We start from the raw sequence: 23,948 nt of genomic DNA, 5'->3' as shown, positions 1-23,948 counted from the left end.
AAAATCTTAAACACAACACAGAATATTAATCCAATGGCCTGGATTATGGTTGCATGGTTAGTATATTAAAACATGTTTAGGAGGAATAGTTTGTCAAATGGGGTGTGATGATTTCAGCTGGGATAAAGTTCATTTTCTTCACCAGTAGCTCATATTCTGACTCTACAACAATTTACTAAATAGCTTTGATACTTTTAGGGTTCTCCCTGGAAACTGATTCCTGTTTTTCATCAGCAATGATCAGCAGCTCAAATCAAGGAATTTGAGACCTGATTTGCCTCTAATGGATTTTGGCAGGGACTCTCACAACAGTGCAAACCCCATTACAGTCAGAGCCTAAAAATGCTCTCTTTCTTGTTTTACTGGGAAATTACCACTCTTTTCCTGTTTACCATACTTTCTGTCAACTCTATGTAATCCTCTAGCAAATCTACTCCAGTAGAGTTAAACTACAGCAAAATTCAGGCTGCTCAAGCAGCTGGAGTTTGGGGGTTAAGCACTGAAAGCTGCTGGAGAGCTGACCTTGTTGAACAGTGAATTCTCATGTCACAGAGGTGACCAAGAAAATAAACAAAAAATCACTGTCAGAGGGGATTGGTGTGCACTTTGCAGCCAGCTAAGGGCCACTGACACTTCACAAGGTGGGCTCAATTAGTGGAAGGAAACAATTTTGTCCATTTAACTCCTGGTCCTGAAAGGAGGAGGGCAGAGGGCAATCTTGGAAACAGTGACTATGAGAGAATCCCACACTGATCCAGAGTACAAATAGTGTGACAGACCCTGTCATCTGAGATGTGACTTCATTGGCAAAGCCTCCAGGTTATGTCAAATTAGCCCACACCTTTCACAGGTGAGCTAAGTTATTTTTCAGTACTTTCTTCCCCTGCTCTTCAGCCCATGAGTTTATAAGCCTCTGTTTAGGCAAAACCCCCATTTTTTTAGCTTTTTCAAGGACTTTCACATATCTGCCAGAGACAGCTGATGTCTTCTATCTGTTGAATATTTGTACTTTTTAAAAGTCTTTTTATGCTACTGGCAAACCAGGTTCAGACATGTTCTCTGTGGCAAGGCCAGCTGCTCTTTAGTTTCTTCCTTGTGATTTATCTCACTGAATTTCTCAGGAAAGCCATGAATACTTGTCTGAATAGCAATGCTTCCCACCACTTTTGCACAGGTGTTTCTAATGCAGGAAGCTCTATCTATACTTGTATCCTGGAGTCTTTCAACTATAACTGGACCAAAGAGATTAAAAGAGATTAAAAGACACCAAGACTGGTGTATTGGCTGTGGCCTCTGTTGCTGAGCCACAGCACCAAGGATATAGAATAAAAAACCCAAGGAATATCCACTTGAGAAGAGAAATACTAGTAATCAGTTAAGAAAAAAAAAATTCTATGAATTTGAATTAATTACAATGTTCTTTTTTGGATTAATTTGATTTTATAATATTTATATTTATCAATTGGGGTCCTTTATGCTCGTGTTTTGGATTGATTTGGGAACAAGCAGAAATGCCTTCAAAATATCAGCTCAGAAACAGCTACAAGCAAAACAGGTGCAGCACTAATAATAACACAAATCTCCAAAATATTTTTTTAAGAAAACAGAGCAATGAATTTCTATTGTATTCACTGTTTCTCTGTAATAATTTTTTAACCCTTTCATGATTCTACTTTCTCTAAAAGTCTGACAAAATGTGATTTTTTTCTGCTATCTCACATAGGATGGAAAGGAAGAACAGATATTATGAATAAATGTATTTTTAAGAGCAGAAAAACAAAACAATGGAAAAATAAGACTCTTCAAATCTGAAAACTTCTATTTAAATGTCTTGTGCAAGACTTTCTTTTCATCAATGATATTTAAAGCTATTTAAAGCCAAAATAACAATATTTTATTTTAAATTTGAGTAATAAAAGAAGACCAAAACAGACCATTTACTTCTAATCTGTTTTTAGGGCCTATAGTGAAAGTAATATTTGATCTATAAAACATTTTTTTCTTGTTTGCTTTAAACCCCGGCATTGACACAGTAATAAAGTTGAAAAACTAAGTGATAAATCTTACAGCAGCCACATGTTTTTTTCCAAATGTGCTTCCTTTGGTATTACCTGTTAAATGCTTGAAAGCAAAAGATTTACAGTTTTCTCATATCATGTAACTTTCTCTGAAGCCCAGTTAAATACAAAGCCAGCCTGGGATGTTCTCCAGCCCTGTAAGATGCATTGCCTCCTGCAGCTGTTTATCTGCTTCCAGTCCCTTGACAGGGTACCCAGACAGATATTTCAGATGAGACACCTGTCCTGGGATGACTTTATGTTGCTGAATTTTATCCCCATTCATTTGTTTAGCCCAGAAATAAGTTCTGCACCTTTAAAACTAGATCTGAGGGTGAAGCAGAGGAGAAGGAAAAGTGATGGAATTATTTTTGTGGCTGTATTCAAAACATAGAGATGTGAGAAACACAGCTCACTATTTGAAATTTTTTTAAATTGATGTTTAATAAGGAATAAAAGGGACAATATCCAGTGCTGGGGTGTTTTGCCAAAAGCACACCATTGTGGTATTCACATTTTCTGGAAAAATCCCTTCACCCAGGATTTTTCTCCTGGGAAGCTGAGAAGCCTCAGAGAAAAAGGAAAACAATTCTTATCTCATTTACTTCTCCTGTGTTGTGCTCATGTGGAATGTGTTTGGAGATTGTTTACGAACAGGTGATTGTTTCATTGGTTTTCTGTGAATTGTTTTGACTCAATGGCCAGTCAGTGCCAAGCTGTGTCAGGACTCTGGAGAGAGTCACAAGTTTTCATTATTATCTTTTTAGCATTCAGTAAGTATCCTTTCTGCATTCTTTAGTATAGTTTAGTATAGCATTCTTTATACGATATAGTATCATAAAATAATAAATTAAGACTTCTGAGAACATGGAGTCAGATTCATCATTCCTTCCTTCATCTTGGGGGAATGCACATACAATACACCATTAGCTTATAACAATGTCCTCATATATTTTTACATCACATGGGTTAAATGCATATTCATTAGAGTTATACATATTCAAACATTCCTGTGAGTTTAGGTGTTCCAGGAATTCTTTTGCTTGGTTTTTAACCTTTGAATTGTCTGCATGACATCCTGTATGATTAAATCAATATATTTTATTTCTTCTTGAGGCTCCATTCTGTTTTTTAACACTTCCTGATAACTGGAGAGTCAGTAAATTTTTCTCTTGCTGTTCTGGTTTTTGTCACTATTATCTTATCATTCAGATAAGATAGTCCATAAATGTGAGATATAACATAGCTATTTCACACTATTACCTGAGTTAGTTACACAAACAAAAGCATTTTAACATTACATAGTTTCTATTAAAATATTATGCTAAGGCCTAAGATATATATTTATCACACTACTACTTACATAAACTGACAGATTATACTACACCAAAAAGCAGTTAAAAGGAATTACAAATTGTACCATATCAAAAGCTTTGTGGTTAAAAATAACTTGCAAAAGCCAATACTATATTGTCATTTATAAAAATGATAAGAAGTCCTCAGAGTTCTCCTCTTCGCAGACAGGGAGTTTTCCCTTGTTGTTTTCACTGGTTTTTCTCTCATTAGCTGAGTCCAGAAGGTTTTTTTTGGAATTTCAGCTATTGTTTGGTCTGGGAACACCAGGACTATCAGCCAGGACACTGGAGCCGTGGAGAGGCTGAGAGAAAGTTGAGGGCACAGCCACCAAAAGGACTCTGAACTACAAAAGGACTCTCTCTGAATTTGCCATCTCTTCAGAACGTAAGAGGTTCCACTGTGTCAGGACCCAGGACATTCCTCTGGCTGCCCTGGGTGATTCGAGCCCCTGGCAGGGGGCTCAGAGACCTTGGCACGGAGTCACAAACACCTGTGTCTTTGATTTTACTCCATGGAAACAATTACCAACTTTGTGTGAAGATTTACAAGCCACAAGAGTTTGAGTAGAATGATAGTTAATTTGTCACAGGGTGAAAAAGTAGAATTTTGGGGATTTAGAATGGGCGTTCAATAGGCAAGATGGAGGAATCTGGGTGTGTCCTGTCTTCTTCTCCTTCTTGTCCTCCATCTTCTGCTGCAATGGTGGCACTTGTGGATTGGTTTAGAGACAGACTGTCTAACATAGGTGATAGGTACTGGAAAATTATTGTAAATAAGGTACACATAGTTCATAGTATAAAAAGCTGACACCACCCCAAGGGCAGGGACTGTGCCACAACCCAACATGCTGGACAGACCTCAGCAGGTCAGAGAAAGAATGTGATAGATAAGAGAAAACAAATAACCTTGAAAAGCAGAACTAACAAATCTCGACTTCTTTGGTTGTGGGGCTGGGAAAAAAAAGACTTTCTACCACCTCGGGGGTCATCTCAACCACAGAAACCCAAGACCACTGTTCCATATTATTCATTTTCTCTTGTTTGTGAATACTTTGCCTATTAAATAAACAGTTTTTTTCTACTTTTCTCAAAGGAGGTTTATCTTCTGAACAGGTGGGGACAATGGCCACTGAATTTTGCCCTTTAGGGGAATATTCCTTTGGGAGTTCCCTTCCAAATTTGTCCCAAACCAGGACAGACACCTAAATTTCAAACACCTGAATTCTAAGATAAGTGAATCATCCCTTTAGTCTCTGCCTTTACACTAAACTATGAAAAAGATCATCTCATAGTTCTAAATTCTTTGAATATGCATGGAGCAGAGTTGGAATTTTTTCTAACCAAGCTAGAAAATTGAAGCTTTTCACCAGATCCATTTACACTGTGAACTTCCTGCCACTTCAGAGCTGCACTCTGAGGGAAAAGAAATGGTAGCAAAATGGATATTTGAAGCAACAATCAGCTGTTATATTGCTAATGAAGGTAATTTTATGTTCATTCTTTTTAAGGATGAGAGGCTGGAATGGGTATATGAAAATTAATAAAATAATTTATAGCATTCTTACAACATGTACCAAAATTTATTAAAGAATCAGTCAAAAAAGTGTTTTAAATCTCAGTCAGCTGAGAATCCCTGGCCCTACAGAATATTTCTCATAAGAATTAAATCTCTCCATTTATAATTTTTTGTCTTATCATAGAGGAAAAGGAAAATAAATAAACACTATAAATTTATAACTAATTATTATGGAAATTAAGACAATCCTTCTCACCTGCCTTAAACCTATTTCATCTGGAAAATAATGACACAAGTTCTAAGAAACAGGTAATATTACAAAAACTTTTCATAATCAACATGCTGCTCTGCATTTACCTAATGGTTGTGGATGGACGCCTGTAGTTGCTGAAGTCTGTGATGAATCAAGCTCTACAATGTGACTCCTGTCCTTTGGTGACTCACTTGTAACTTTTTGGAATGGATTATACTCATAGAAGAATTTTACAGTTGTACCAATCAAAAGCTGTATTAGGTGCATGATGTAACAGAAAAGCTTCAGTTGTAAATCGAGGGACAGACTCAAACAATCTTGTCCATGGGCTCTGAAGACTCAGCTCACCATCTCTATGCTCATCCACAGAAAACTCCCCTGAGGGCCAATAGCTGTTTTACCTGCCTCTCTTAGTCCACTGCACATTTTTTGGTGGTATTTTGCTTTATTGCTGGACTGGGTTTTATTTAGAAGGCTGTGGAGGCTCCCTTTTTATGGAGAATTTAAACAATCATCTTGATGTTTAAACTGGGTGAGAAAACTCCCACCTCACTGCCTCAAGTCTTGTATTTGTACACAGCAAGAAGCATCTACTTGATTCAGCTTTTTTGCGCTCTCATTGTGATGCAGAGAATACAAAAAAGTGAGTGATGTCCTATTCATTATATGTGTCACTGCCCCATTACTTTACAGGATAATGTGGTTCAGTTTCAGTTCATAAAAATTCCTTTTCCATAAAGAACTCGATGTATTATAGCTCATATAAAGGGGGATTTGGAAGTGAGCATTTGATTTATTCACCATAAAACACTAAATAACATGGTGACCTCTAACTGATCTATGGTACACCAAACATTCCTGAGGAATTTCAATTTTTCTGTAATCCCTACAAATCAGGCTCAGGTGCACATTGGAAGGAGGCGGATTCAAACTGCCCAGTTGTGGAAATAATGTATGCAGGATGCCACTGGCATATGTTATTCACTTTGAGGATTTCATGATTTTGCTTAGCATAATCCAGCATAGCTGAACAAAAGAAATTCAAGTTTGCCCTGACAGTCTAAAAAAAATAATTGGAAGAGAAAAAATTAATTAGATACAGTTTGGAAGACAAAAATGGAGAAAATAATAATATATGGATTAAAGTTAAAACAATTTTATGTGTGAAAATAGTTCCCCTTCCCCCCTTTTTTTTATGCTCAAAGCAATACTTTTGTTCAATATGAATGCAGAAATGTCCTTGTATTTTCAGCCAATAAATAAAAATTTATGAAGCCTGGTCCTTGTAAGGGCACACAGAGCAGGATGATTGAAATTATTTTAAGTGAAATTATAATTTCCAGTCATGATTAAACAGATATGATATAAATCTAAAGGAGAAACTGAGAATGGGTGTACCAGGTCAAAACAAATGCCTGCAGATGCACTGACAAACAGCAGATGTCCAGATGTCCAGGGTACAACATAGGACACACACAGAGACCTTGAGTATCCTCACAGATGCTCCTTTTAATCTAAGGATTTAATAATGAGATTTAACTTTGCTTTGCATTTTGTACAGTTTGATTACCATTTTAAGGAGAGACTGTTATTCATCTGTTGCTTTTATGTGGGACAGATCTTTGTGGGCAGTGGATGAGTTTTGGGATATACCTAGATATAGCTATATAGATGGGTATGGACCTTGACATTTTTGATCCATCCTTCCCTCTGGGCCTGAGTGGCTTCTAGTATTTCTGAACCATGATGTACATGTTTCAGTGAAATCATCTCCTCACATGGATTTATATTGCTTTTACTTTTCTTTTCATCCAGAGCCTGACCCCTAGTAAGCTGCCTGATTACTACAATGCATCAAACAGAGCAAACCACCTCAGCTTCCTCCTTCAGAGCTCGTGGGGCACTTGACACTTTTCTTTACCTCAATTTTTTTTACTTGCTTATTAAAGGACATTTCTTTCATGGCAAATGCATGGAGGCTTTAAGAATCTTTTGGGCTCTCCAAAATGCAAAGAGGAACTGAATCTCTCTTTCTAATGTCCAGACAGTGCAGGCAAACATTGTCAGGTTCTGATAGCTAATTCTCATTTACTTTGCATTCAGGGTAGCTACCAGTGCCACTGCAAGAGCACTGAATCTAAATCAGATGAAAAAGTTCATCAGATTGGAATAGCAGATGGTGAAGGGTCTGCAGGGGAAGGTGTATGAGGAGCGGCCAAGCCTGGAGGAGGCTGAGGTCAGACATCATCATGGTCTTCACCATCCTCCCAGAGAGCAGAGATTGGAGCACAGGGGCAGCTCCAATCTCTGCTCTCTGTGACAGTGACAGGGCTTGAGGAAATGGCTGGAGCTATCAGGGAAGGATTTAGTTGGTGTCCTGGTTTAGGGAAAATTTTGGAGAAAACCTCCAAAGCATGTCCATCCAGAAAAGCAAACCCACACGGCCCCTCCCCACAATCGGTTTGGGAAGGATTCCTCAGAGAGAAGTGGAAAGAACCTGTTCATTTAACAGGTACAGCACCCCCCAGCACACAAAATGAACAATACCAGATGACACCACTCTTTCACTGCTCTGAAAAAGATGACAAATTCAGAAAGTCTCTCTGGGGGTGCTCGCTCTGTTCTCAGTCCCTCCAGTGCTGGGGCAGCTGCTGCCCAGAGTAGGCCCCGCTAGGCCACAGGGTGCAAACTCTCGGTGTTTGCCAGGCTCCAGTCCAGAGCAGGCTCGAGTAGGTCCAAAAAAAGGGAAAGGAAAAACAGTCCAGGGAAAATTCGGACTGCTTAGCTAAACTAACTAATGAGCAGAAGCAAAAAAGCAAGGGCAAAGCAGGAGCAAAGCAGAAGCAAGAGCAAAGCGAAAAGCAAAGGAAAAAGCAAAAGCTGCACTATGTACTGCCCTGTCTCTGTGTCCCACCAGCTGTGGGGAGCAGGCTGATAACAAAACCAAAACAAAACATTCACTCTTCAGAGCCAGTCTTGAAGGCACAGAACATAATAATCAGCATAAATAGAACAGTCAGCTGGGGATACAAGCATCATAACGTGACCCTAGGACAGTTGGGTATTAGGGCAATATCTACTTAGGAAAATATCAGGGAGCTGGGTGTATGTCTAACCCCCAGAGGGTGGCTGGGCACCGACCAGGCTCCCCAGGGCAGTGGTCACAGCACCAGCCTGGCAGAGCTCAAGGAACATTCGGACAATGTTCTCAGGCACAGGGTGTGACTCTTGGGGGTGATCCTGTACAGGACTCAAAGATCCTTGTGGGTGCCTTCCAACTCCAGATATTCTACAATTCTATTAGTAATGCCTATCTTTTTCATGTATCTCCTTTTTTTCCCCCATATTGCTCCCTGCTGTAATTAAAGACTGTGGAGTTTTGCCATTGATTTCAGTGAGAGCAGAACTACAATTTAGGTTACTGCACAGGCTACATATTAAGGACCATGCTTTCATCTTCATGATTTCAATTTCTTCTGGTTGTGATGTGCTCTTTTTTTCCCTGTCAAGTCTTTCTTTGTATTGCTACCCATGTTTAAATTGTTCAGTGAGATGCTCAGTTTAGGAGCTAGCAAAGAATTATTTTTCTGTAAACGTGTGGGATGTCTCTATGTGCTGCAAAAATGAAATCAGAAATAATATAAACCTGTCAAAGCTTTAAGGTTTGTACCAGGCAGGTAGTTGTGGTTGCTTGAGACAGGAGATATTAAAAAGTGTAATGTTCTAAGGAACTTCTAAATGATGGGTCTTTCAGAAAAAGAAAAGACACATTTCCAAGGCTTTACAAATTAAAAATATTCAATTTTTTTAGGGACAGAATTGTACTATTCTGAAAAGCTAGATGAGCTGAAAAGAGTTAGAGATCCCAAGAATATCAATTTGTCCACAGTGAGGAAATATCAGGGGTGGTGAAGAGAGAGTTTTGGTAGAAAAACTGCAGACTGGGGAAGAAATAAAAAGAACACTTTCTTCTTAATATTGAGAGGAATGGCAGATTTGTCTTTACAAATAAGCTGTGGGTCTGCTGGTAGATAAAACTAGCTCTGAGAGATAAAAAACAATGGGAAGGATTCCACTGTTTGATGAATGGAAAAAGATATTTTCTTTTACAAATAAACTGTAGGTTTGCTGATAAATTAAATTGGACATTGAGAGATGAAAGAAACAAAGGAGGAAAACCCTAAATTCCATAAGAATTAAAAATTAAAAGGGAGGGTTATACATTAGAGGGGAATCTCTGGTACCAGGTGTATCAGGAAGTCTGTACCTCTCAAGTACCTCAGCCAATAGGGAAAGAGAGAAGGGATATGCAGCCAGTAAATTGGGATAAAAAGGGTGACTGCATCCTCCAAAAATTTGAGAGACCCCAGGGGAAGGCCCCATGGCCTCTCCCTTTATTCAAATAAAGTAAATGGACTCCTCTGTCTCATTTTTGAACATAAACCTCTGATGTTTGTGGATTATTTTTCCTGACAATAGAACTGAACAGTGATCTCTGCATTCAATTCATGCATACCAAGACCTAGGAAAAATGCACTGGTGCCTTCTGCCTCTCTGCATGCTCATGTGGCCACTGCACAATGCCACTGCAGGTTGGAGAGCTGTCCCTGCTTTACTGGCTGCCATCCACCCCTGCACTGAGACACTTCTGTCATCTGAACTACTGACATGAGGGCAAAACAAAATATAAGCAAGGTAAGGCAACTTTGAGCATTTTAACCAGGCTGAAGAAACGCCCTCATAATGAGGAAATTTCAGCTCCAAAGCCAAAAGGGAAAAAAGACACAGGAAAGAAAGGAGCACAGAGAAGAACACAGAAGAAATGAATGCTTTGGGGACAAGGCTGCCTTGCTGCAGGGCCCTTCCCTTGTGCAAGTCCTTTCAGCAGAAAGCCAGAGCCAACAATGGGGCCCTGTTGTCACCCTGATTGTGCTTTATGGCTTTGAAGCACACAACTGATTGCAGGTCTTGCCTTCATCACTAAGTGCTCTCTTATTCCCAGCCCTCACCATCAGCTGCAGCTGCAACTCATCTCTGCTGTTGGAGCTGGATTTTTCCACTGCCAATTCAAGGATGTGTTATAATTGAGTGCACTTCAAGTATCTACCCTAAGAACCATTGATATTTAGAACTTTGCAAAAGTTTTTGTTGTTGTTTTGGGTTCCTTTAAAATCCCTGTCCCCTGAGATTTTACAATGTGGAATCTTGGGGTTTCCACTGACTCCTCCTGCCTAGTACTGGGTAAGTGAATTTATTTATTCAGCTCTGCTGGAGGCAGAAGCAGAACAATGTGTTTGCTATTTACTGAGACTCCATCTTCCAGCAGCCCAGGTTCTTGATATCCTTGATGTTTGCCTCTGAGGAAAACAGACCATTGCCCATTTTGCATTTAATCTGTTGGAATTGTGGCTCCTTATCTGCTAACAGCATTTTTGCACTGTTGGCTTGATCTCCTCTCTGGATGCAGTGCATTGTTCCTTAGCATCATCAGGGAATACTGGGGGATCTGGGCATCTGAAGGGGAGAAATACCCAACAATCAGGGAGGGTTAAGCAGCTGTCTCCCAGTCAAATTGGCTGAAACTGAATGCTCCCAAAAGTGACCAGAAGGCCATTAGCACAAATTCCCAACTGGTGTAAACCTGGCCTGGCTCCAACAGAGGCTGGCCATGGGCAAGGCTAAAAGGCCTTGGAGGAGTTCTGTGTGGAAGGGTGAGAGAGGGGAGAGAGATGGGGAAACAGATTAGAAAAGCGAGAAAAAGAAAGATCCTGGGGGCCTTATGACAGAAACTAAGGACTATTTCAAGCAATAAACCTCCTAAACTCTAATATTGCTGAAGGATGGCAGAGATCTATCACCAGGGTTCTTCAATATGCATTTGGAATTTGACTGTCTATTGTGTTGTACCTTTTTGTTATTCTTACAAGTATTACAAACTACTGCTGCTTAATTTGTTTTCTATATGTGAAAAAAAAACTGCCAAAGACACAAAGCAATGACAAATCTGACTTTTCATAAACAACACAGAAGAATATCTTTTGTCATTCCAACTTATCACAAACTAAGTTGCTCAGTTTCTAATACTGAGTTAGACATAAAATTCAGATTAGGCTGATGTGCCAGGCTTGATATTCAGGGAGATAAACTGATCACAGCTGCCTTCTGAATAGCAAGTTTATCCCTTTAAACATGCAGTATCTTTTATTTTAGTCCACAAAAAAGTCACTGACATTTCAACTTCTCTGTAACACATTATTCTAAAGGGTGAAGAAAATACAAGTATTTGTCTTGGAATATTTCTCCCTCAGGCTATAAAAATTTACTTGGTTTGTAGAATTGTTAAACGCTGATGGAGAGACAGAAGGCGAATTCACAAGAACTTCATCCTCAGTCACTGCAGAATGATCTGTGAATCATGATTCAAAAATGAATAAAATGTATTGGTAACTGCTTTATGGTCCTATTAACAGCTAGGTTTCCTTTAGAAGTAAGGAAATAAAATGTAAATAATCATGCTATGTGTTCCAAGGAACTTTGCAGGAGATGTTCATTAGTGAGAACTCTGGAAAAATTTAGAAGAAAAGTATAATTTATCTGGTGCCAAAAGACAGTGGTCCGGACCTCCTGACCTTAGCCACAAGGTTGCTATTTTCTGAAAAAGTAGTTTTGCAAACATATATTTGGCTTTTTAAATAAACAGTTACAGCTTCTACATTTCTCTGCATGAAATTTTACTTTTTCCCCAAACCTTATGCAGAACAGGCTTCTCTGTACCTTTAAACAAGTAAAGCATGATAGATGTAAAATTAGAAAATACCAATGAAATGCAATAGAGTTCTTCCCCTCACTTTGAGAAGGAAAAGATGAAGTCTGTATTTTGGTGTTGAGTTTTTGGGGGAAATACGAGTTCTAGTGCCCTGACAGTCCACACAGGGGCAACATGGAAATTCACTTCTTGACTGAATAACTGAATTCCTTCCACAATAAATGAAACTGCCTGGTAAAGTGGTGGATAATGTGGTTTCACCTCAGCACAGGATCAGAACAGACAGAGCATGATCTCAGGGGCCACAAGGGAAGGATGCAAGGCACTGATCTCTGCTGGTAAATAAAGAAAGTAAAGAAAGTGGCAAGATAAAATATTCAATACTCCTCACTAACATTAAGATGATAAAATGGCAACTGATAATGGACACAGATCTCAGGCCAGTGAGTGCTTTGAGCTCCTCTGCTGCCATTTCAGCTGCCAGTGTGTTGGCAGCTCAATAAACCTCTGAGATGATTCAGGCTGATAGACCTGACCTTAGTTCTAAGCAAGAACAAGTTCCATTGAGACAGAATGTGGTTTTCCTTGTCTACACAAATGCTTTGCTTGAAAACAAATGTACGAATGGCTGAAGTGAAGGGTTTATACTCGTCTCCTGCACGCTGACAGTTTAAGGCAAGAGGCAAAAAAAGAGGGAGAACCATTTAATAACTACATGCATCACCAGTTTTTTAGAATAGAGAATGACTCTGACACAAAATCCTAAACATGGTTCACTGAAAGGAAAAGTTTCCCCAGATTTATGTGAAAAGCTGGTTTTTGTTTTGCGGGAGAAAGCAGGCTAACCTGCTGCCAAAAGCAATCTGCTTATGTAATACACATTGAAGTCCACAAGGGAACAGTGCCACATGCACTGGGATCCTTATCGTGCTCTTCTGAAGAATCATAAACCTGAAGACAACAGGATTATGCTAATGGAGTGTTACTGTGGTGGGATCAATCTAAGTGTCCAGATTAGCTACATCATGAAGAGTACAAAAACTAAAGAGTTGAGTGAAATGTCCTAAGGGAAGAAATGAGCAAAAATGATGAAAAGCAAATTGGTTGAGGTCTGTTTGTTACATTTCTGTGCTCCAGGGAGTTTGCAGTAAAGTGTCAGCACCATAAATGTGGCTGTGGGTCTTTATTTCTCTGGGGCCAGCCTGACCTGGGAGCCCTACCCCAGACTTTGCCCATGGGCTCTGGAGATCTGTTTAATCCCCACCCTGGCCCTTGTCTGAACTGCAGTCCTGTTTCTGTCTCCTGGATGGACCCTGGCTGTATCTCAAGTGCACCCACTTCCAATCACATCTCTGGCACTGCCTCCTGGATGAACCAGTGACACCAAAGCTGCAGCCCTTTCTCCAGTTCTGCCTGCTACAGGTGGATAATGAGATGATTGGCTCTTGCAATTAAAAGATAACTATTGTATGAATTGTAGTTTAGATGTCCTCTGCTCTCCCCATAGCTCCCTTTCCTCCCTGTATTGTTGCCATCAGACAGCCTGGGCTGTCCAGGACAGGTACAAAGAAGCTGCACAGGTGTCCCTGGCATGGGGCAGCTGGGAATGGAAAAGCTTGGGGGTGCTGAGGGGGTGAGCCATGGCAATACCTGACCTCCAATCCAGGGACAAGAAAGCAGTTTGCACTGATAAATGGCACAGAAGAGCTGACTGACAGACTTTGGGAGGGGCCAGGGCTGATGCAGCCCCCAGGGGTATAAAAGACTGAGCGTCCATCTTGAAGATGAACTGGCCACGTGGTATCCATGAGGGGCAGCTCCCAGTGCTGTGAATTTTTCCTTATGTAGTCCTTTGTTGTATTTTTGTCAAGGTTTAATAAACCTTTTTCAATGTTCAAAGTGAGCAGTTGTCTCTCACATGCCTTTGGCCCCTCTCCCACTGCTCCTGAGCAGAGGAGTTCCCAAATAGCCCTGCAACTGGGGTCCTCAGCCTGCCTTTCTGAGACTTCCAGGAGACTTTATGAGAACCCTGCCCTGCTGCTCAGGTGTACCTGGGCTGGGGAAGGCCCTGCCTGGCCTGTGGTCACTCTTCATTTGCCCTCTCCCACACCCCTGCTAGTGCTGTGCCTGACACAGATGACACTCTTTGAGTAGATGGATTGTCCCAGATCTGTCTCATTTAAGCCAATTTGCATGTGAGGGCTGAAAACCAGGATTGTTCTATGGGCTCCTTCCTGCTATTATTGCTGAGCTCCTCAGGCCTCAGTACATTTAATGGTGACTAAGTACTGCACTTCTGATCTTACCCATTGTGCTAAGCTCTTCTTTTTCCACACAAATGCCTCTAAAAATGCCCTTGACCAGCACAAGTAGCTTGTTCATCAATATGCACAGGTACTGATGGCAGCTGAGTTTTGTTCAGACCCAGCCAGATTTCTCTGCCAGCCCCCAGCTCTGCTGGCCAGAGCAGAATGCAAAAATTGCAAATGCGCTGCAGAAGCCACATTTGCATTTTTGTTCTGTTGGATGCTCTCGACTGCAGGACACTGGGAGGAAGGAGGAGAAGCTCGTGTCTTGTAGGCAGAGCAATAGGGGGTCTGAATACATTTACACACACAGCATTCATAACTTAAATTTTAAGCAATCATTGCCAGACCATCAGGGATTAATACCACGTAATGGAGGGCGGAGGGAAGTACTTGCTGCATGGAAGAGAGAGGGTTGCTGCTAACAGCAAATCCAGTGATGAAGAGAAATAAATGGGCACTGACTTGCATGCAGACAGACACATTATAGCAAAACATTATATTATTAGGGAAGTAATGGTGCTGCATACCACACACCTTTCAAGGAAGATCATTACTAAGAATATGTCCTGGCAGTCTGAAATGAGGGAGTGCTAATAGGAGACAGGAGCAGGAGCACAGGGTCATGGCTGTGATTAAATTTGATCAGGCAACATGCTCAGGAGCACAGCTCATGAAATATTTTTCTCTTCACAGAGGACAGATGTGTGGGTAGGTTTGCAGAGTGCACTGCAACATCAGAATGAGCAGCACCACAATGCCGTGCACCGATGCTGATTTGTGAATTGTGTTATTGTAGATGGCTGATGTTTGCACATAATTAGAGAGTTGCTGGTTATTTAAATGTGAGTTAAGGAGTGTCTCTTGAGTAAAAAAGTCTGGTTAAAGACAGAATTTTCCCTGGAGAAGATGGAAACTTTTTGGAATAGTAGTCAGGGATTGCTGTTTCAATGTGCAGTACAAAGTCACACAAGAGCTGTTACACATAACACATGTAGTACATCTCCTTCACATGGTACAGAAGAATTTTATGAGATGTAAATCACTTCCAAGTAGATTTGAACTTAGCAAGTACAAGTCTTTTGGCACACAATTCTTAAATATTATTTTTCTCTTCTCATCCAAGGCATTCCAGTGAAACATTAGTCAAGAAAAAGGATTGGTTCCTGGTAGAACTCGTTTGGCTGAAACCTCAGTTCTCTTCTTTGGTATTCCCAGCTAAATGTCCAGATTGCATCTGCAAATTTCTGCCATCTAAAAGTTAGTAAGGACTAAAGATGTTTTGCCTAGTGCAGGAACTGACTCTTCTCAATGGCCAAAAATGGGTTCCTGAAAGGAATCACTGCAAGGAAATACACCAGTGTGTTGTCAGGTTCCAACTGCTTCTTGCCCAGAGACTTTCCAAGTCAGAATTGGTTTCTACACATCTAATCCACCTGTCTAATCTAGTATTGTAACCCAGCTTTGTAACTATGGTAGAGAAAGCCAGGCATCTCCCCAGAATGATTTATCCACTCTGTGTGAGTGTCCAGGGCAGATTAGATGCACTGCTCTTGGATTCCATTTTTGGTCCTTTCAAATGTTCTGTTACTTGAGGCTGCATTTTAGTGTCACATTGCATCTTAAAGGGGAGCAAATTCATTGAGGATAGCAGGAGAATCAAAGGCAGAGCTGAATTTGACAACACGAGGGGACACAAAATCCAGGACTAGCAAGCCCACCACAATTTGCCATTTTAAACAATACATACAATTTTAAAACTACACACATTGTTGGGTTAGTTTGGCTCAAGATAGCCACAGGAAACAAACACCTTTCACATTCTTACAGGCTGAATTGTCAAAGTCACCAAGTGAAGCTTACACTGAGCAATAGGATCTGAGTTTTGTATCTCAGACAGTGCTCAGAACATCAGCATTTGCCTCCTTCCATCCTCCAAACTGTACCCCTGGCACAGTTAATAATTCTTTAGACATAAAGAACTGGAGAAGTCTGGGACTAAGTTTGGATCCAGCTAAACCTAAACTCCTCACTGAGAAGGTGTTTAGAATGCAAGAACATCCTTTCTGAACCTTATGACTCAATGGCAGGATCTCCCTGACTGTATTGTCTCACCCTGTCCCCTATGCAGTGAATAATCCAGTGTACCTAGCAATTACACCTTACTAAAACACAGTCTCATTTATTATCAAACTTTGTTAAATCACTGTTGTCTATCAATAAACATGTTGCTGTTCCTCTCTTGGGAGTGAGGTGTGTCACTCCATCCATGACAGCATCCAACAAGGTTTCTGAATGCTTGTTGTTAAATATTACATTCATATCACAGCTTGATACTAAGGCACAAACAAATTAATTCAGTTAAATATATAGCAATTTTTTCCAAGCAACTAAACCATCCACAACTTGAAAGACCTATTCTGCATTTCGCACCATTAGCATGGTGCTAAAACATGCACATTACATTTTTTTTCTTACTCTAGGAGGGACTCTGTTCAAAGTAAAAGAGTGAGATCAGCTGGTTTAGATACTCAACGTTCTTAACAAAAATCCCAGCGAAGTCCATAAAATGTGAAAATGTTTTAATGTGAGAATAAAGTAATAAACCAAAAGCCCTTCACTGTTCTTTTCCATCATGGCTTTTAAATAGCAAGAATTCTGCAGCTGTATAAAAACACAGGAAGGGAGGGTCATGAGTCTTCCTTCTTTTATCCCAGTGGAAATCAAGAGTAACCCCTCTGACACCTGAGGAATTACAATGATGTAAAACTGGTGTATATGAGGGGGAAAAAAGCCATCCAGAGGAGTATACTTCATTGGTTTCAATAAATTCTCTTCCTTTTTAACACCAGCTGTATAAAAACCTCCAATAAAATTTTATGTGCTAAGTCTGGTGCTGAAATGACCAGACGCTTTCCAGAAACATAAAACTGCAGTAAGCAATTAGAATATTTCTGCTTAAATACGTTGTTCCAATTTGTTTAGTGTCTCATCCTGGAGTAATTCTCCCACATCATCCACTATCTCCAGTTTTATCAGCATGATTTTCTCCAAGATACAGAGGAATATTATATTGAAACTTGTATTTATATCCACATCTTTCTGTGTATTTTCCCAGATGCTATATTTCACCTGAAGTTTTGCTATTGCCTTGTTAGCAATCATATTCAAAATGCTTATATTTTATACTGCTTTATTCCTACCATGAGAATATCAAACCATCTCCAGCACAAATAGTATGAAGTCATGGAGACTTACAGATTTAAATACTAGAGTGCACATTAATTAGTATTACAGGCTTTTATGAGTTCACTTAATTTTATCTTACTGTTGTATTTTGAATTTCAGTAACAGCATATAAAATTTTTACTATTAAACTCTGGACTGTCAAAGTAATTTGGCCAGGATTTAGATGGCATTGGAAAGTTCTTTAAACATATGTTATTGCTATTAAATCCCCACATTTTCCCCTTCAGTTAATGAATACATACATTTTAGTGAAATTGTGCAAATGTGAAATCTATGGTCACCCATTTCGAGGCTGTCCTATTCCTTCTGCTACAGTGAATAATCCATTAAAAAGGTCAGGACTGACTTTCTTCCTACAACTACCATGGCTATTACAGTGAGCAGAAACAAGCATTTGAAATGTTTCACTATTGATTAGCCCAAGCTGCTTGTTCAGGCTCTCAAACGTGAGCCAAGATTTTAAATGCCTATGGCATGCAAACCTGTCACAGCCACCAGCAGGTGATGATCCAGCACAGAGACAAAACATTTCAGTGATGAACTCTACAATCAGTCCTTGCATGGTGAAGACATCAGATTTGAGAGTGTGGATGGGGAATAATTTTTCAGTCTGCTGATCAAATTTAGCTAAATTAAAAGTTGTTGAACTGAAACATCACTTAGGTACCAATTTTGGCTAACCCAAAATTCTTATATGGTATCAAACAAATGGGATTTTTTTTAGGGTCCTCCATCACATCCACACTCTTGAAAAAAGGTTTTTTTCTCCACCTTATGAAATATAAGTACACGTTTGCTGGTTTCCCAGCTTTTTAGAGATGGGGCAATGACACAGACATCATGTTTTATGAAAAATCCTTTCCTTAGGATTTTTTTCTCCTGACAAGCTGAGAGGCCTCAGAAACAAAATGTAAACCATGGTTATCTGCTGCTGGGGAATGCAACAGGTGCATCTGTGATTGGACCATGGTGGCTGTTTCTAATTAATGGCCAATCACTGTCCAGCTGACTCAGACTCTCGGTCAGACACAAGCTTTTGTTATCATTCTTCTTGCTTGCTAGCCTTCTGATGAAATCCTTTCTTCTATTCTTTTAGAATAATTTTTAAATGACATAATATATATATAACAAAATAATAAATCAAGCCTTCTGAAACATGGAGTCAGATCCTCGTCTCTTCCCTGGTCCTGGGACCCCTGCAAAACCACCACAGGGCAATTGAGAATTGATTTTAAAGATTTTATTCCATTACCAGTCTGGATGGAGGGTGAGACATAAGAGATGTAAAGCTCTGTGCTATTTTATCAGAAGCCAACCTATTTCCTGGTTACAATACCTTGTAAATATTTTTCAGCCTATTAGCTTTTGCCACACAATGCTGCTAATAGTTCTAACAACAATCACCATATTTTTACCCCACGTGGTCCTGCTATAATGAATCTTTCACAGTTTTAATTCTCTAAAATATCTGATCTTTTTACAAGGCCATGTATTGAAACTTGTTTCTAGTTCAATCTCTCAACCATGTCATCTCTATTCCATGGCCTTCCTAGGTCAGCACACCTTATCTCAGTGTTTGCATGCACCTGTACAAGACTGTGTGAGCTTTCAGTCAGTTTTCAGAATTCCTTACAAATCCATTTCCCACACATGTTAAAACGTAGCCCATCCTTTCAAACTGGAATTGAGGAAAATGTCACACTGCGCTATCATTTGCACTGTCCACAGAGCTTGGTTGCTTTAGCTTGAGCATCCCTGTTTAGTCTTTGCTATGTGGAACAGCACTTTGGGGCAGGAGGCTGTAAACCTGATTTTGTGATTCCCTCTATCCTTGTGCAATGCCATGTCCAGGGAAGAACTGGCTCACTGTAAAGATTGTGAAACAGAGGATTTTCATGAATTAGAATGAGAATATTTTCAATGCAGGTACAACACTACTGCTACACAAAAGGGGAACCAATTATCCAAAGCTGGACGAGAAATGTCTGAGTTCAAATCCCAAATCTGTAAACAGTGAAGTTTTGGAGCCCTTTTCCAGTGTTAAATCTTCAAGCTGAAGATTTGCCTCCCTGTCATACAGGAACTTCCCCTGTTCTAACATGTTTTGCAACACACAATAATATGAAACATCCTGTAAAAATGCACAGCAACATTCACTCAGTCACTGAATTCCATCATTTGTGCTGAAATCCATGATTTTCATGTATGTATTTGCAGGTGTATGCATCTACTCTATGTTTGTAAATATTAGAGGCACGCAGAGTGTAACTAATAAACATTTTATAGAGGAAAACTGAGGCACAGAGTAGTTAAATTTGCTAGGGAGATTCCAGGCATCTGTATGAAAAGCATGAGCTGAAGAACTCCTGCACCTTTACGTGAACCAGTGCTGCCTCTGCCAAATAAAGAACTTGATTTCTAGCAAAAATTCACTCAGTTTAACAGCTTAAATCCCACTTTCCACTCTTTTTTGTGCCTGTCACTGTTTCAACTAAAAAGTATCTCTCTAAAAGTGCCTCTCTAGAGCCTATGTTTTTCAAAAGAAACAGGAATATATGAGTCTCTGAAAACATCAATTAATGTCATTCAAACTCTCTTTCCAAATGAAAGATGAAATGCAAATAAAGATTATACCCAATGTGTGGAGTAGATTCAACACACCAATTACAGGAGAGAGTACGGTTAGAATATTAAAAACACACACATAACTGTTTATAAAACAGACACCAGACAAGAAGATATTAATAGTTACAATAAACTTGATTTAAACACGCTGGAATTTCGTATTGCAGATGTGTATATGGTGTCCCTCCAGAACGAGACTTTTTTCCCCCCAGAATGCTCTGTACTTCTAACAGGCTTTATCTGATGAATTTTTCTCATTCTATATGTGGCTGCCATTTTTTGGCCATTCTTTTGTGTTTGGTTGGTTGGTTCCTCATTACTAATCTCATATTTTCCTCTTTCTTGGGGTGAAGCCTTACACAAAAATCTTTGCTCTTTTAATTTGTAATGAAGATGGCTAGTTTTCATTTTCATGATTCTGGGTATTTTGACATACCACATAATCAGTAACTAACTTTACACTCCTATGTATTAATTTTTTTTTTTTTTAATCTTAGTTGTGCAGAAAGATGAAAACCAGGTCAAATTAATTGGTTTGAAGCTGGTTGAGTGACTTCTGTGTCTTTGCATTGTGGCCAGAATAAGTCCTGTGTTGCTCAGACTGAATATTTTACAATGACCTTCCTGAGAGCTACCTCAGGAGGGAAATGGGAGATCAAGAAGGGAATTCTCAGGCAGTAGGAAAGATGTTCTGAGGGTTGCACAGTCACTCTGGTGCTTTGGCTGATCACAACTACTGGAGCAGCACGGGAGCCAACCTTTCAATATCAAACCTCCACCCACCTGGGGCTGGGAGGGGCACTGTGCTACACTCAGGCATAGATATATTGATGATTAGCAAAGTACCTCTAATTACAATGGGAGGAAAACATTCTGCATATAAATATTTCATATGGATATAAAGCTGTGATTTGTATGCCATGTGTCTTAGTGACAGTGGTGCTAATGAGGACATCTTTGAAGAGAAAAAGAAAGCAGCAATGCTTGTAGTAATTTTTTTGCAGTAACATCAAATTCTATTCCTTCTGACTTGCAGTCAAACAGATTTTGTTAGAAATCATTTTCTCTAGGCAAACTCTTAACCCCATCCTGAAGAGGGTGATTACTAATTTCTATTTTTTCTTCTGTTCACGCAAAAGTAGAAGTGGTGGGGAGCTCTCTATAAATATCTCCATCAAGGAGGCACTTGGAGTTATGGCACTTATGGAAAAGGAATATTCCATCCAATTTATGCTTTTGTCTAAATGGCATCTCTTGATGATGTGTAGGAATTAATACTTGAGAGACAGATGTCCAGAGAAAGATGGTTCAACTGCTTCCCAAAAATGAGGACCATAGTTCTAATTCTTGCTGCTTTCAAATATGTATCTATATATTACAGCAAAATCAAAGGTCATGTTCACATGTGCACTGCCATCAAGGGCATTTCCACAGTGCAGCTGGTTAATCTGGTGACATCAGCTAGTCATTCTCAATTTTAATTCTGATTTCTCAAATACTACGCAAATGTAAAGTAAAGCAATCAAAACAAACTGCTACTCATGGGAACCACCAAAAAACCCACAAGATTTTACACTAGAGAAGTTTTTACAAAACAAGTTATCGTCCTTCTGTTATCAAATACGTGGCAAAAAATAAAATATTCACAAGTACCTATGCTTTATACATATGAGCTGCATGTGCTGCAACATTTTCCAGCCATAAATGATACAGCACACACCAAGTGAAAATGTTTAAATGCAGATGAGTGATAAGGATAGACTCAAGTTTAAAAACATGAAAAGACTGTAAAGAATACGAAAATAAATTGGTCAGCCAAGCAGCCCCTTTGCAAAGGTAATGGATCTTAGTTAAACAGAAGGCAGGAGCTCTGTGAAGAAGCTATTACTGATCAAAGGAATTACCCTGAATTTATGAGGAAGCAGCAAGAGCATGAATTGATGCAAGGCACTTACACAAAATCACATTCCGAGGGAAACGGAAAGATTTCATGGACGATTAATGCCTGTGCAGCAGAAGAGGTGAAAGCATAACTTCATTTAATGTAAACATGATTATGGTCCTGATTCTGCATGAAATTCAGCTTCATTCTCATCTGGTTTGGGACTCTTGGAGTGTTTCAAATTCAGCACATTCTTAAGTAGGATGCTGAACTGTGGAAAGGTGTCATTATGTGTGATGAGTACTAACAAGGGTATGTTATGAGATAAATATTAAAATACATTTAAAATATACATCAGAATTAGGTTTTTAACACTGTTTTACAAAAGGAAGAATCAGAACATGAAGTTGAATTATGCAAAAAAAAAAAAACAAACCAAAAACAAAACAACCAGAGACCAGAATGTTTTATTAACCAATTTATAACCACATAAGTCTGTATGAATGTTTTTGGAATGGGTATACAAATACTGTCAGTAGTTCTTGTGCCTCCAGGGATATACAGGCCATAAGAAATAGTTTTAAAATTTACTTTGATTACTTATATGTTACCAACACTTGTGCTACTTTTGAACTCCGTGAGGAAATACTGTGTGTCTAAAATATATTCCTGAACACAATGAAACCTGGTGTCCTGGTTTATTATATATGGATTTTTTTATGGTTTTATATCCAGATGTCCTGGATATAAATACTATCAGGATCTAGAGAATCTGGCTTTACCTTGGTATCTCGTCCAGGGATTCAACATTTTTATTTTTAATTTGAATATAGTTCCCATTTAAAGTCTCATTTTAACTAAAAGATACAATGAGAAAAAATAATGTTTTTAATACCAAAGGTGATTAATGCACCCAAACTATTCACAAGCAAAGTCAATTTACCAATAGAACAACATTTTTCACAGTAGGAACTATCAACAGGATTTCTCTTGAAAAATTAATCTTAATTTCAAATGTAGTCCAAGGTATTCTCACCTACTTCTGCTCTATTGCTGTTCACTTGATACTTGAGGACTCCAGTGGACCTGCAGAACCATTAAGATTTCTGGAAAAGTAGCTACACTGCTACTTTGTGCACTACTGTTGCATATTAAATGGGGTAGAAGTGCCTTCTAAATATCAGCCAAGAAGTTTGGGGCAGGGAAATGACAAAGCACATTAATTCCTCCATCCAACACACTCTAAGAAGGACAGGTTTGGACCTGCGATACAAATCAGAAGCACCACTTGGATCAGAAAGTTTTTCTGGCAAAAATCTTGCCTTAGACTCCCAGCAGAATGTCCCTTATCAGGCAAAGGAAAGTTTTCTAAGGAACGCTCATGCACTCAGAACACACACTACTGTCAGGTGAAATGCAAAGTATCAAAGGATACATTTCTGACAGAGAAACACCCCAGCTTCCCAATGTTCAAACAAACAATTTCACCAAGTGCATGGCTATAACAGCCAAGTTAGGCCTGACATCTGTGAGCCACGTTAACACGACACTGATTCTGGCACTAAATCCCTTTGCTTAATCTGGTGAAAGTAGCAAATACAGAGATTCCAGAGCAGTTCAGCACATCCATGTTGTCCCTGCTACCTGGTCTTGGGTTAGCCCCGGACTAGGGATTTGAATGCCTCTACTCCCTTTGTACAGAGTAAGCTTCCTCAGTGTAGCTGTAATAATCTTTCAGGAAGGAGCTAGTTTCAGGAGTTAGGAAAAAAAAGCCCATTCTTGGCTAAATTCCAAAGCCTGTGAGTAGAAAAAGATACTCCACAATTTAGTTAAAGCTTCTTCTGAGATAAAGGCAAATGTGCAGACTTCACCAGACAGACCTTACACAGCCTTGGGCCAGCCTCAGTTAAACCACACCTACTGTAACTACTGACAGGAC

Source organism: Molothrus aeneus, chromosome 4 (assembly GCF_037042795.1).
Source record: "Molothrus aeneus isolate 106 chromosome 4, BPBGC_Maene_1.0, whole genome shotgun sequence".
In the NCBI taxonomy this organism is placed as follows: domain Eukaryota; kingdom Metazoa; phylum Chordata; class Aves; order Passeriformes; family Icteridae; genus Molothrus; species Molothrus aeneus.
Note: the sequence above shows the minus strand (reverse complement) of the source record.